This window comes from Haliotis cracherodii, unplaced genomic scaffold (assembly GCF_022045235.1).
Source record: "Haliotis cracherodii isolate W230 unplaced genomic scaffold, xgHalCrac1.p SCAF_15, whole genome shotgun sequence".
Taxonomy (NCBI): Eukaryota; Metazoa; Mollusca; class Gastropoda; order Lepetellida; family Haliotidae; genus Haliotis; species Haliotis cracherodii.
In genome coordinates this window covers 2,684,130-2,696,830 of record NW_027266270.1, presented here as the reverse complement: position 1 = coordinate 2,696,830, position 12,701 = coordinate 2,684,130, and the positions used below count along the sequence as shown (strand labels likewise).

At 39.5% G+C, this 12,701-nt stretch overlaps 1 pseudogene; it reads left to right on the top strand.

Annotated features, from left to right (window-relative positions):
• Positions 1-7,374: 7,374 nt before the first annotated feature.
• On the top strand, positions 7,375-8,122 carry LOC139462625 (uncharacterized; annotated as a pseudogene).
• Positions 8,123-12,701: the final 4,579 nt, after the last annotated feature.

Here is a 12,701-nt window from a genome sequence, read left to right as displayed (position 1 = left end):
GGTTGGTTGGTTTGTTGTTTAACGCCGCACTCAGCAATATTCCAGCTATATGACGGCGGTCTGTAAATAATCGAGTCTGGTCCAGACAATCCAGTGATAATATCATGAGCATCGATCCACGGAATTAAGACCGATGACATGAGTAGTTGTGTGCAGGACTCTGGGACCGCTCCTGGCTTTTGATTGGTCGGTTTCTGTGTTGACGTCACTTCCGGTTTCGGTTTTGTCACGTGACCTCTGATGGCGTCTGATAAATGTAAACCATGATTCTGGCCTGTAGTGGTGGACTTAATCCTATAGCCACCGTGCGCATCTGGCAACGAGTGATATTACCCTGTGGCTTATATGGATGTAATGTGTGGGGAAAACTATCCTTAAAGGAATATGAAATGCTAGAAATCACTCAACGCTATTTCTGTAAGAAAATCCAAGGGTTTTATATGCGTATGCCCCCAAAAATAGAGAGAGAGAGACACAATTGGTGTTATATCAGTACAAGGATACATTGATCAACAAAAGCTTTTGCTCCTTGGTAAGTTATGTAATTCAAACCTAATGTATATTTTCAAACAAATTTTTCTAGTCAGTCGGACAGTTTCTATATAAAACAACACTAGTTAATAAGAACAAATGGGACACGAAATCACTTACCTTTAGCATGCTACATCTTGTCTCCAAACATAATGTATCTGACGAGGTTAATGATTATATAATGTGTTCAAATTTCATCAAGAAACGTTGCTGGGTCATCGACTGTGTATAAGCTCGTCTCAGTAAGTGTCCTGTCAGGAGACAGTAGGGAGGCCATCCGTGCCTTTGCAGTACAGCACCTATGTGGGCGAGGAGTTAGTCTCTCACTATCAAACGGTCCTTTTCAGGGCCACCCATCTCTCCAGCAAGAATGCTTTTCATCCTTTGCTTTGACTACCCTCTCACCACCCACCGACCAAAACAGAAAAACTTCTCGCCTTTCCACCTTCCCAACTTCTCTCCTATATTGGAGGCGCCGTGCCGCCATCTTGGATGGAGAGATGACCCCTCGGAACCGGACGTGCCGCAATTTTGGAGGTGCGCAAGGCCTACCGGAACCGGAAGTGTCGCCATCTTGGAGGCGCACGCATGACTTACAATACCCTGCGCAGGTCACATGACCTGATGACGCCGAAACCGAAACCGGAAGTGACGTCATCACAGAAGTCAGCGAGCCTGACCACCCGATCCCGTTAGTCGCCTTTTACGACAAGCATAATCGCCTTTACGGCAAGCATGGGTTGCTGAAGACCTATTCTACTCCGGATCGATCGATGCTCATGATATCAACCACAGGATTGTCTGGTCGAGACTCGATTATTTACAGACCGCCGTCATATAGCTGGAATATTGCTGAGTGCGGCGTTAAACAACAAGTAAACAGACTAGGGTCCGTTTGGTCCCATTATGGTAGTTTTCATGTCAAACATGACTTTTCATCTCTAGATTATGTGATTTAAATAATAAGAAGAATGTACGTTTTTCTTACAGAGAACATATTTTCGGCCAGTGGGTCAATGCATGTTTTTTTCTGAAAGAAGGACCAAAAACACACTATGTTCAGTACAACTGGTATGTCAGGTTTTGAAACTGAGGGCAAATGGTTTTCTCAGTATTTCTGGGACATGTTATGGTCAATTTCAAAATTCTAGCGATCCCGAAACCAGTCCATCCCCACGCTGAACTCTACCCAATAACACGGTTACCATGAGCCGCTAACCATGACGTCATTGATGAGGGGTAAAATATATCCATTCCATTTATTCCATTACTATAATTTCTTCATCGGATCTGCATATTCTAAACAATTCTAAAACCTTCCTTTCTTTGAAAAAAGTCAGTCAACATGAAAAATCTTTCTATATATATATATTCCTTAACAACAAGAATCAACATCAGATGAGTGTAACTTATACATATGGCTGCTCCATATTTTACCTTCGTTTATTATTATTATTATTATTGCGACGTGCATGCACGTGTGAAGGTGTGTTGCTGCTTGTACTAGTACGGATTGATGCCGATTTATACCATGCCACAGTTTAACATGAATACCCCACTCTATACGGACTCCGAGCCGACCAGTCCTTGTTTTAGCCCTTTAATTCCGAGCGCCTAATACCGTAACAACAAATACCAACTTTTAACGTCTTTGGTATGACGCGGCCGACCGGGGATCTAAACCCGGACCTTCCACGCTCCGGGCGGACGCTCTACCGCTGGACCTCGGAGGTGGTCTTAAAGCTTTATAAACTCGTACACCCTTGTGAACACAAACTCGGCGGCAACACGACCAGGATTATAGGCTCGTTACATAAAGCCACCGTGGCGCTACTCAACATGAACACACATAGGGATCACACATTAATGATTCTCCATAAATGCACAGCAGACTGCAAAGCACACGTGTTCTTTTGAAAAAAAGCTACAAAATCCTGAAGATGTCACCGTTTGTACAATTTCGACTAAATCATGAGTATGAATCTCTATTTAATACTGATGATACCAGGAGTTCACGAAGCGGTGAGCGTGTCGGCCCCACCGGTGCCACAAACACCTAAAAAAATACACGGGAAGATATGGTACAAGTCAAAACAGGGCAATTGCAAAACCTGACAAAGGGCACTTCTGACTGACGCCATCAAGATCTTCCTTCCTTCGACTGATCAAGAAGACATATGGGTGGATAGTCCAACTTCTATTCCGGTTCCCACACCTGTAAAATTCCTACATTCCATCAAATGTTTATCACAGGTAACAATGGTAAATGCGCAACACACGTGTAGTTTGAACTTATATTCATATACTTTTCCAGGTTACATTGCATAAACGGAAAGGGACACACGGCCATAAGATCTCTCGAATATCTTTGCATAGGTGAAGAGTGCGTGAAATGAAAATAAATATGTTTTTTCTCTTCAGGCTATCAATGATAGCTTTCAGCCTAAACAAAAGTACGCTGGTTCTCTAGGTCAACTTCTTTGAATTGTTTGATAGACAATTCTTAGAAGTTGATGGATGACAAAGCGGACATAATTCACAGATCATTTTTGTTATTGTACTGTATTGTTTTGTTTAACGCCGCACTCAGCAATATTCCAGCTATATGACGGCGGTCTGTAAATAATCTAGTATAATCGTGGACGAGACAATCCAGTGATTAATATGATGAGCATCGTTCCACGCAACTGGGATACGATGACGTGCTTCAAACCAAGTCAGCGAGCCTGACCACCCGATCCCGTTAGTCGCCTCTTATGGCAGGTACGGCGCCGGCTAGACCTATTCTACCCCAGATCATCATGGGACTTGCATGTTTAGATATACATCAGGATGAGAGGTTTTAGAAGTCGTTCACGAGTATACTTTACATATATTGTGTATAGCGCTGTTGTTGGAAAATAGTCTTGCCAATTGATGGGTATTGGTGAACTTATAATAATTTTTGGGGATGTATAGAGATCTGTGGAGAGTAAAGAATTTACAGTTTGAATAGACAATTATATTCATCAGCTACTACAGGGGAGGTACAAAGTTGCCACGTTCGTTCTTATCGAGTGAGTGAGTGAGTATGGTTTTACGCCGCCATTAGCAATATTCCAGCAATATCAGTGCGGGGAGACACCAGAAATGGGCTTCACACCTTGTACCCATGTCGGGAATGGAACCCGGGACGATCGAAAGCTTTAACAACTAGAGTGTGTACTTGCTCCTTGAGTTAGTTATTCATTTATTCCTACATTCCTGATCATGTAAGTACCATAGCTTCTGTATTTTCGTTTATTCATTACGAGAATCACGTTTAGTTCCCATTTTATCAACCCGTGACAATTCCGGGGTAGATGCTTGCCGTAAAAGGCGACTATGCTTGTTGTAAAAGGCGACCAACGGGATCGGGTGGTCAGGCTCGCTGACTTGGTTGATACACGTCATCGATCCCAATTGCGTGAATCGATGCTCATGATGTCAATCACTGGATTGTCTGGTCCACTCTCGATTATTTACAGACCATGTTATATAGCTGGAATATTGCTGAGTGCGGCGTTAAACAACAAACAAAATCCCATTTTTATCTATAATTTCAAGTGGAGTCGGGGCACGGGTGGCCCAGTCGGACAGGTGGACATGGGGTCGTCGCCTTCCACTGCAACAATAGTATTCCGCACAATAGTATAGTCGCCCAGTGGAAGGGGACAATGATTTTAATGTACTTCAACCTCCTGGATAGATCCTTCAGTAATGTCAGTTGATAATAGCATCACACCAAATTTAAAAAGCAAATATTTATTCACCGACATGTTTAAAATTTATTTTACAAATCAATTTCTTTCAAGTCACTGAGAATTTGATGCCCGTTTACACGGGCAAAAGAGTTTTCAGATTCCGGCTTTGATAATGTGAATCCCTTGTGATTGCATCTTTAGTAGGGATTCCGCAGGCAAATGACATCAGAATGAAACGATGGCGTATAACTATTTCCGATTGAATATGGAAATGATGTTTAGCCTCAACCCAGACGTTATTACGTGGCGCACGAGACAGACGAACTGTGCTCTGACGAACATGCAAATGCTGACAACCTCAGTTGGAGAGAGCACTGAAGCACATGTTATAGCTACTCCGCACTTGTTCCGCCAAGCTACAGGCTATTTTCCTTGTCTAACGAGAGTAAGTACTCAGAAAAATACAATGTAAACAATATAATACCCCAACTTAATTACTTACTAACTAAGCCTTCATAATATCCCGGAATTTCACGTGTCACGTCTGTTCCAGCGCCGTTAAACGCATGCGCAGATATGGGGAGCAGTCATTATTTGTTAATTGTTTGAATCGCACGTAAAATAGCACAGATAATTAGACGACCTATGAAATATGACATATATGTGGCGATTGTGGGTTCATGGAGACGTGGTTAAGCAATGAAGATAATATGTAGTGCAAGAGAATATATCAAAGGTGCATCATCATATGTGTATGAGGATAAACGCAATGCAATGTATTATGCTTTTTTAAACTGACATAAAATTTCCCTAAAAAAGCCATGAACAAAAGGATGCAAAATGACACGTTCATTCAAAACACTTATATTAATATTATAGCGTATAGGGAACATAAAAAAGGGGAAAATGAAAGGAATATTCGTTAACTGCATTATCACCGTGGCACTATATTTGCTGTCTGTGCCCTGTTGTTGTCATCCGAATGTTGACAACTAAGACGTCAAACTGAATTAACACAACCACCACAATAACTGTCATTGTGTATAGACAAAAAAACACACGTTTATATAGAATATATATCATTTACAAGGAGGTTAATGCATAACGGTGGTAAGAATAAAACAAACTGCAAAATATAAATTGTAGTAATTATTCCTAATTGCTACAACACAATCCTACATGTATACAAATCGAGACAATGTACTTACACACAACAAAAAAATCCCCATATTATTCAGGCGTTTCCAGTGTGTATTGACCACCTACAACTCTAAACGTCTACTTCGGAAACTGCTTTTGCCAAAGGCAAACGTACATTTATACGTGCTGTAATTTATTTAAAAGAAATATTTAAAATATTATTCAAAATACAAATATTCCTAAAAAAATATTGAACTCCATAAATGAAAGTATTTGTAACATTTAGAGCGTTGCGACATTTCTGAACGTTATTAACATCTGTCAATATTGTTTCAGATTTTCCTACCTGTTTGCTGTCTATGAACAACAATACACCTAGTTTCGCCCTAACCTGCACTTGGCCACTGGCTAACGTATGTTGAAACAGATTATAATTTATGAAAAACTGTAACAAGTGCATATGTTTATATCCATACTTACTTAAAACTAGTGTGGCAACTGCATGAAAAAATCATAATCATATTTATTTGTATTAAAATGTCATGTTATAGATACATATGGAGATAAGGAGCATTAAAATGTGCCTATGTTAGAAACGTAATGGTATATTATTCTTGGTGTTTCAGATTCTTTAATACTGTTATCTCATCATACCGTACTTCCAGAGATCAAACAGCATCATCTTCTACGCAATAGCAACTGAGGGATAAATACAACTTTTCACTTTATATGTATCTCTCAACGTGATTCCGATATGGATGCCCTGACAATGTATGTTTAGTAGTTGACTTAAAATTACTTGCTGTATGATTAGTATACACATTAAATAATGCCAAATCAACTTATATCATACATTTTGCAGCTCATGGATTTCCCCCAACTTAAACAACTTGGCTTAAATGCCTTAATTGTTTCGCCAGCTTCAGACAAGCTGGAGCGGCTCAGTACCTAAAAAATCACCAATGGATTAGTAATAGAGCTAGAACGCTTGAAGCCAAATTGGGGCACTTTTAATACTTGGCTTACCATTATATCCAGTGGGAAGTACGTCCGAATATGCGACCAATACCTGCAGCGGTATGTTCAAAAAATTATTGCAACCAAAAAGAAGCTTGTCAAAAAGAAAACTCCTACACTTATCAATAATTTGACAGTTCCTTTTCACCCCTTTTCTGTTACCAAAATCCCCCAATACAACACCTCTGGCAACTGGTATTCCTATACCACTACCTGAATCCACTCCCTTGCAGCGCTTTGCACAAGACCATGCCTATTGTAAAAGCACAGAACGCTAGCAACTCCAAAACAGTATCCCCCCAAAAGAACCTCTAGTGCAAATAGAACCTCCACATGGACACGTACAAAAAGAAATAATGTTTTCTCCTGAAGTTCAGTCTTCAAAAATACATGTACTTACACCATGTAGACAGTGTTCAAGTAAAATTGAAAAACAAAACAAATTCAATTAAAGTTCATGTCAGAACAACCCTGTGGGGACATTAAGTTTCTCCAGAGTAATATGCAGAAATTGTATGAGGAAAACGCAACCATTAAGGCAAAAATACGTAATGTTGAAAGGCAGGTAAAGAAGATGAAAGCACAACTTCATTATAAATCAAATCGGGTAAATATTTACCGAAAGAGTATTGAAACTAAAACAAATAAGAAATGAAAGGGTGAAACGTTCTTGCAAACAAACACAGACCTTAAAGCAGGAATGCACAAACTGCTGTAAGTTGAGAAAAGATAGAGAAAAGTATTTTTGAAGAAAACATGTTGAATGATGTAACTTTTCACAAAGGCATGATTTCCTTAAAGAATGGTAATAGCTACACCAATGAAACAGATGTGTGTTTTGACACTTCTGTCAGAAAATGTAGGGTATGATCACGTCCCTAATGTCATTAAAGCCATATTAAATCTCGTTGGATTAAAGCAGACGCCCTGCCCCCCAAAACCTGTGTAGCAGACAATAGCAACAATGAGATTGCCCCTGAGCCACGCCCATATGGATGCGACCATCAAGGACACTCATACTACCCTATACACTGATGAGACATCCAAACATGGACAACAATTTCAGACATATGTGTTTACCAATGAGCACCTAACTCCAACAATCCTTGGAATGCGTGCAATTGCAAACAAGTCCGATCAGACAACAGTAAAAACATTAAAAGAAATCATTGATGATGTCAATGTCATATCAGGTAAAGGGCCATATATCATTGCCAATATAAAAAATACAATGTCAGACCGTGCAGCTACAGAGTAGGCTTTCAATACATTATTAAAAGAATACAAAAAAGACGTGTTACCTGTAATTGTAAGGGAGTGGGATTCGTTGTACCAGGAGGAACAAGTAGATATGGGGCACATTGACAGCTATTTTTGTGGACTACATCTTGTTAACATGGCAGATCAATGCACCAACACTCTACTTGAGTTTGAATGTAAAGAAAAAAATACCAAACCTCAAACATCATCTGTCATAGACTTGGTCCACATGGCGTGCAAGGCTTTTTTCCAGAGGAGGGGATAAGAAAAGCAGTTGCTACGAAAGTGTCAACATATTTCTTACTTCCAGAGGTAGGAAAACGAATTTTACCAACTTTCGTGGCAATCGCTTTAACATCCTCTTTCACAATGCAGCTGAAGTGTACCATGTATATGATGATCTGAAAGATTTCTCACATGTTTCACTCCAGAAACAAGGAACAGTCTTTTGACATGCATCTGAACATCATTGGTATCTGAGCTCTGCATATCTGGATGTTGTGCCCTTGGTCTCTTGGATAGGTTGCTGATGAAACCATTTTGGCGTATTCTTGAGGCCAAGGAGAGGACAATCCTAGATGTGATTATTTTATATGACACACTTATCAACCGGCTCAAGTCACTGGACATCCTAAGTTTTATGAGAGGGAATGTCGAGGTTTTTCCATACGAGAAGAAACCCACAGATACACCGGATTCTGTACTTGAAGCGCTCAAAACGTCATGCCATAATGACATCACCACCCATCTTGGAGAATATCAGCGCCTTCTGGCAGATCAGCTCCCTGGTGGCATTTATTGGAACAAAACTTTACAATCACATCCACTTTGCACGTCATCTTTAAAACACAACCAACTCCCGGAATCTGTATTTAGTCAGTTGGATCACTTAAAGCCCAACAAACCATCTTCATCCGTTTTCACTCAGGAATCACATCATTTTCAATGTCAACAGGGTTAATGAGTGGATAGCCACTCTATCACATGATTCCCAACAGAATGTCCTCAACCATGCCTCAAAACTTAAACAAAACATCCCTCGCCCAATTTAAACATCGCAAATTAATTATTCAGCAACAACGGATGATGCCCTTCCAACGCAAACAAGAGTAATTTGCTCGTAAACTTAAGACAGCAAAGTAAACATGATGCCAACCTAGAATCAATTATGTTACATGGACTGTGGCAGTCCCACAGTGAAGTGGACAACCGTTTGATCAAACAACATCGGTCAAAGGAGCGTATGGAGGCACTGACGTGTCAAATTCGTTTCCGAAATATAAAGTTCTAAAACAAACCCCCGAAAATCCTCTTCTGTTACATTTTTCTAACAATAAATAAAACATTTGACCTTTCAACTCTCACTAACAACCAACCAACTAATATCTCTGTCAGCTTCTAACCACACTGGAGAGGGTTCCTCAAGGAGTATTCTTGTGGGAGAGAGGGTGAATCATGTATGGGATGTGGAGGGTAATGTACAATTGTTTCCGGGGATGGTCATTTCCCAAGTACCGGGATATTTAAAATGGCACAATATCGTCTATGACAACGAACCAGAAAAAGGGTACACATTCACTTTATTTGACATCCGGAGAAAGGCGATCTGCACATTTTGCCCAGCGTAAGTTTCATGAGATTGTATTATCACCACCCACAACCCCTCTGGCACTTTTGTAACAATACACATTTTTTCGTCAGATTATTTCATTATTTTCATATTCACTTCATTATTACTGATTACCTTATGCGTGCGACTACATACTAAAGTACTCATGGAAATGAAGAAAAACTGTTTTGCTGGATTTTATGATCGACACAAAGCATTACGTAGATGTAAATACGAAATATCAAAACTGGAAAAGTACAATTCTGGATTTGCTAGTTCTATCTCAGTGCTCAATAAAATGTGCTTTACAGGAGGTGATTTGTAGGCACTTTCAACATTCAAAAATAAAACTAAGTCCAAATTGACATGGCAGAAACAGGCTATAGGCATTATGCAAATTAGCCTGGAAAAACAATCATCAAAACAATAAAAATAACAGCTATGTTTATGTACATAATAATAATGACATGCAAGTTGTTGTTTGAGAAGGGAATATGTTACTTTTACGTTCTGATATTTTGACGATGATTCACTAGCCTACAATGCCACTCACAAATCACTAACCACTGACAAATCTCATGCACGTGGTTTCAAGCACCTGTTTTCACCTGTCACCTTGATCTAACACCTGGTTTTGCTCAGTTTCACAATAGTCTGTTTTGTTCCTATTTTTACTCTTTTACGTGTAAAAAGACATAAAAATCTTTGATACGCTGTATTTGTGCCAAGACCCAATTAGTACTAATTGAGTTGCTTGAATATTTATATATTTTGTATATTAACTGCATTTATTTAAAATCCGAGATCGAAAAAACAGGGTTTTTTTTCCATTTCCGTGAGTACTTTAGTATATATGGTTTTCTGTGAGTGCGTGCATATATATATATATATATATATATATATATATATATATATATATATATATATATATATATACATATATATTTAGAACTTTACTCGAAATGTGTGTATGGAACTTTATTATCACTTAATACTTGTCTGCATAATTGATATATTTAATAACATCTCATATTTTCAATTATATATACTCAGATTTCGTATGTATGTGTGTATGTGGACATCCTAGTTACATATGTTCACATTATCAGAGAAAATGTTTCTCCAGTTTGTATCTCTGTTTAGCCAGTCTGTGCGATATATTTTTGCCACAACGTATGCTCCCTCATTTACACGCAGTTAGAGTTATCTCCCTGTTAATATCGGCTTCCGGTATGACTTTCAGATCGTCTCAGTGACAGAAGCCTCCGAGCAGACGTACATTCAGAAAGGATTTGTATGGCACTAATGAATGGTAACATCATATATTTTTTACATGTTTTCGCTTAATTACGTTCATATGGACAAATGAGCACACAAATTGCAGTCTATTTGAAAAATATATTGAAAATCCCGGAATCCCTATCTTTAGTGAGTTTTTGTTCCCATGTATCGGTTTCTACGGGAGTCTATGATTACAAGTTATAAATTTAATAGAGGGATATGTGTTGTGGCTAGGTAAGAGGTATTTTTCAAAGGAGAACTAGGGTTTGATATACTTATATAGATCGCCTTTAGAAAAAGATATATTGCATCGCCATTCTTGAAGAAACTTGTCCTTTAAAGTGTCTTCGATCAGGTCGGGGAAAAAACCCAACTGGTGTCAATACCCCTAACTGATAGAAGAAACTGGTCTTGTGTGGCTATAAAAAAATGCCATTTTTGTCCGTGCGTTGTCTATACTACTTGGCGCATGATGGTGGGTATAAAATAGATGGCAATGTTCATTACGAAAACTTCTTTCATTCATGGATTCTTATGACATTACCCCGTTTGTTTCGCAGGTTATTGTGAACCCGAGTACCCCTCCGCCATTGGGACACATTCTGTGCTATAAATCCGTCAAAAAAGACAACATTGAAAGTCAAAAATTACCTGAAATGTACTTTGTCAACCCTTCTCTCCGTCCACCATGCTTCCTACTCTGCCACGCCACCTGCAGTCCCGACAAGGGAGGAAACGCCCAAATCGTGAGCCAACGCCAACTAAAACTATGGTAGATAAAACATGCCACGTTGAAACCGTGGTTGGTCGCAGAAATGAATGAAGCGTTCGTAATTTGTACATATGCTTTTACGTCGCTTACCTTGGATTTACAGTTTGGAGTATTGTTTCAAAATGTCCTTCTGGTTGCCAACATTAAGCCATAAAAGAAAACAAGTGTAAAATATAAAAATATTTCATACTATTTATTGTAATGTTACAGGTATATATCTTAAAAGTACAAGATGGGCAGAAAATGCAGTTGCAGCGAACACGAAATCTTTTCAAAACATCAAGAGTTCCAAGTGTATCTAATTAAATGAAGAAAATTCCCCCCAAAAGAAGAAAAACTAAAAGAACTAAAGTACCTTCAACCAAGATCAACCTACCTGTTTACCTGTAATTAATCTCCATTCCTGAAACAGAAACTGAAGGAAAACGTACGAAGTGTGTTGGATGATTTGTCCAATGATAACCTGTCTGAGTATGAACTCACTTCTTTGCCACGTGGCCTTGGCAGCTACATCCATTCCCAATTAGAAGATGACATATAAGAGGTTGGAGACCAATATAAATCTTCAAATTTTTATGACAATTTAAACATTCAGGGGCACTCGTGAAGAGCAACCTCCTCGTGGTGAGTGCTGGGTAACGCTAATCGCTCTTCCCCCGTGTGGAACCGGGGTAGAATATTTCCACAGCCTCCCATTGCTGGTCGTATGATGCGACTAAAATGGGCAACCTGTTTGCCGTGGGTTGCGTCCCTGTGTCGGCGGAGGACGGGAGTCTGGTAGTTGAGGGCACTGGTTCCTGGAACTGTGTTCCTTTGCCCAACACACTACTTCGACCCTTACTTCGCCTAGACGGGTGGTAAGATGGGCCCGGTCTTATCAATCGGCTGGTCATGCCAGGCCCTGTGCGTAATATTGTATATGCACACATGTGTTGTATTTTAATGTATATTTTGGCCTTGGACGTCCATAACTTGTGTGTATTCTCAATTTTGGATTGAATAATTTGCCTAGAGTCTTACGCCAGAAGGCGGTGGCTCATGGGCCAATCTGGTACTTTCGACCTCTGAGTTCTGTATGTCTTCAATTTCTTGTCATGGGCCGGACCAGCCTGGCATTTTAATTGATAGACAAATATAGCTATTCATGTTGTTTTTACTGGAGTATACCACCTCTGTATCCCTGATGTTTGCATGTTGGAGATCCGGTGCAATAAAACATCGCTCTTTTTGGCACTCCATGGTGGGTGGGGAGCAGAGGTGCTGAATTATTTTCTTTCATCATGGCTAACCAATACCCTGGTTCAAACCGTTCCAAACGTAGATATGTCGATCTAGATATAACTGATCAAACCGGAAATTCATCTCCTGT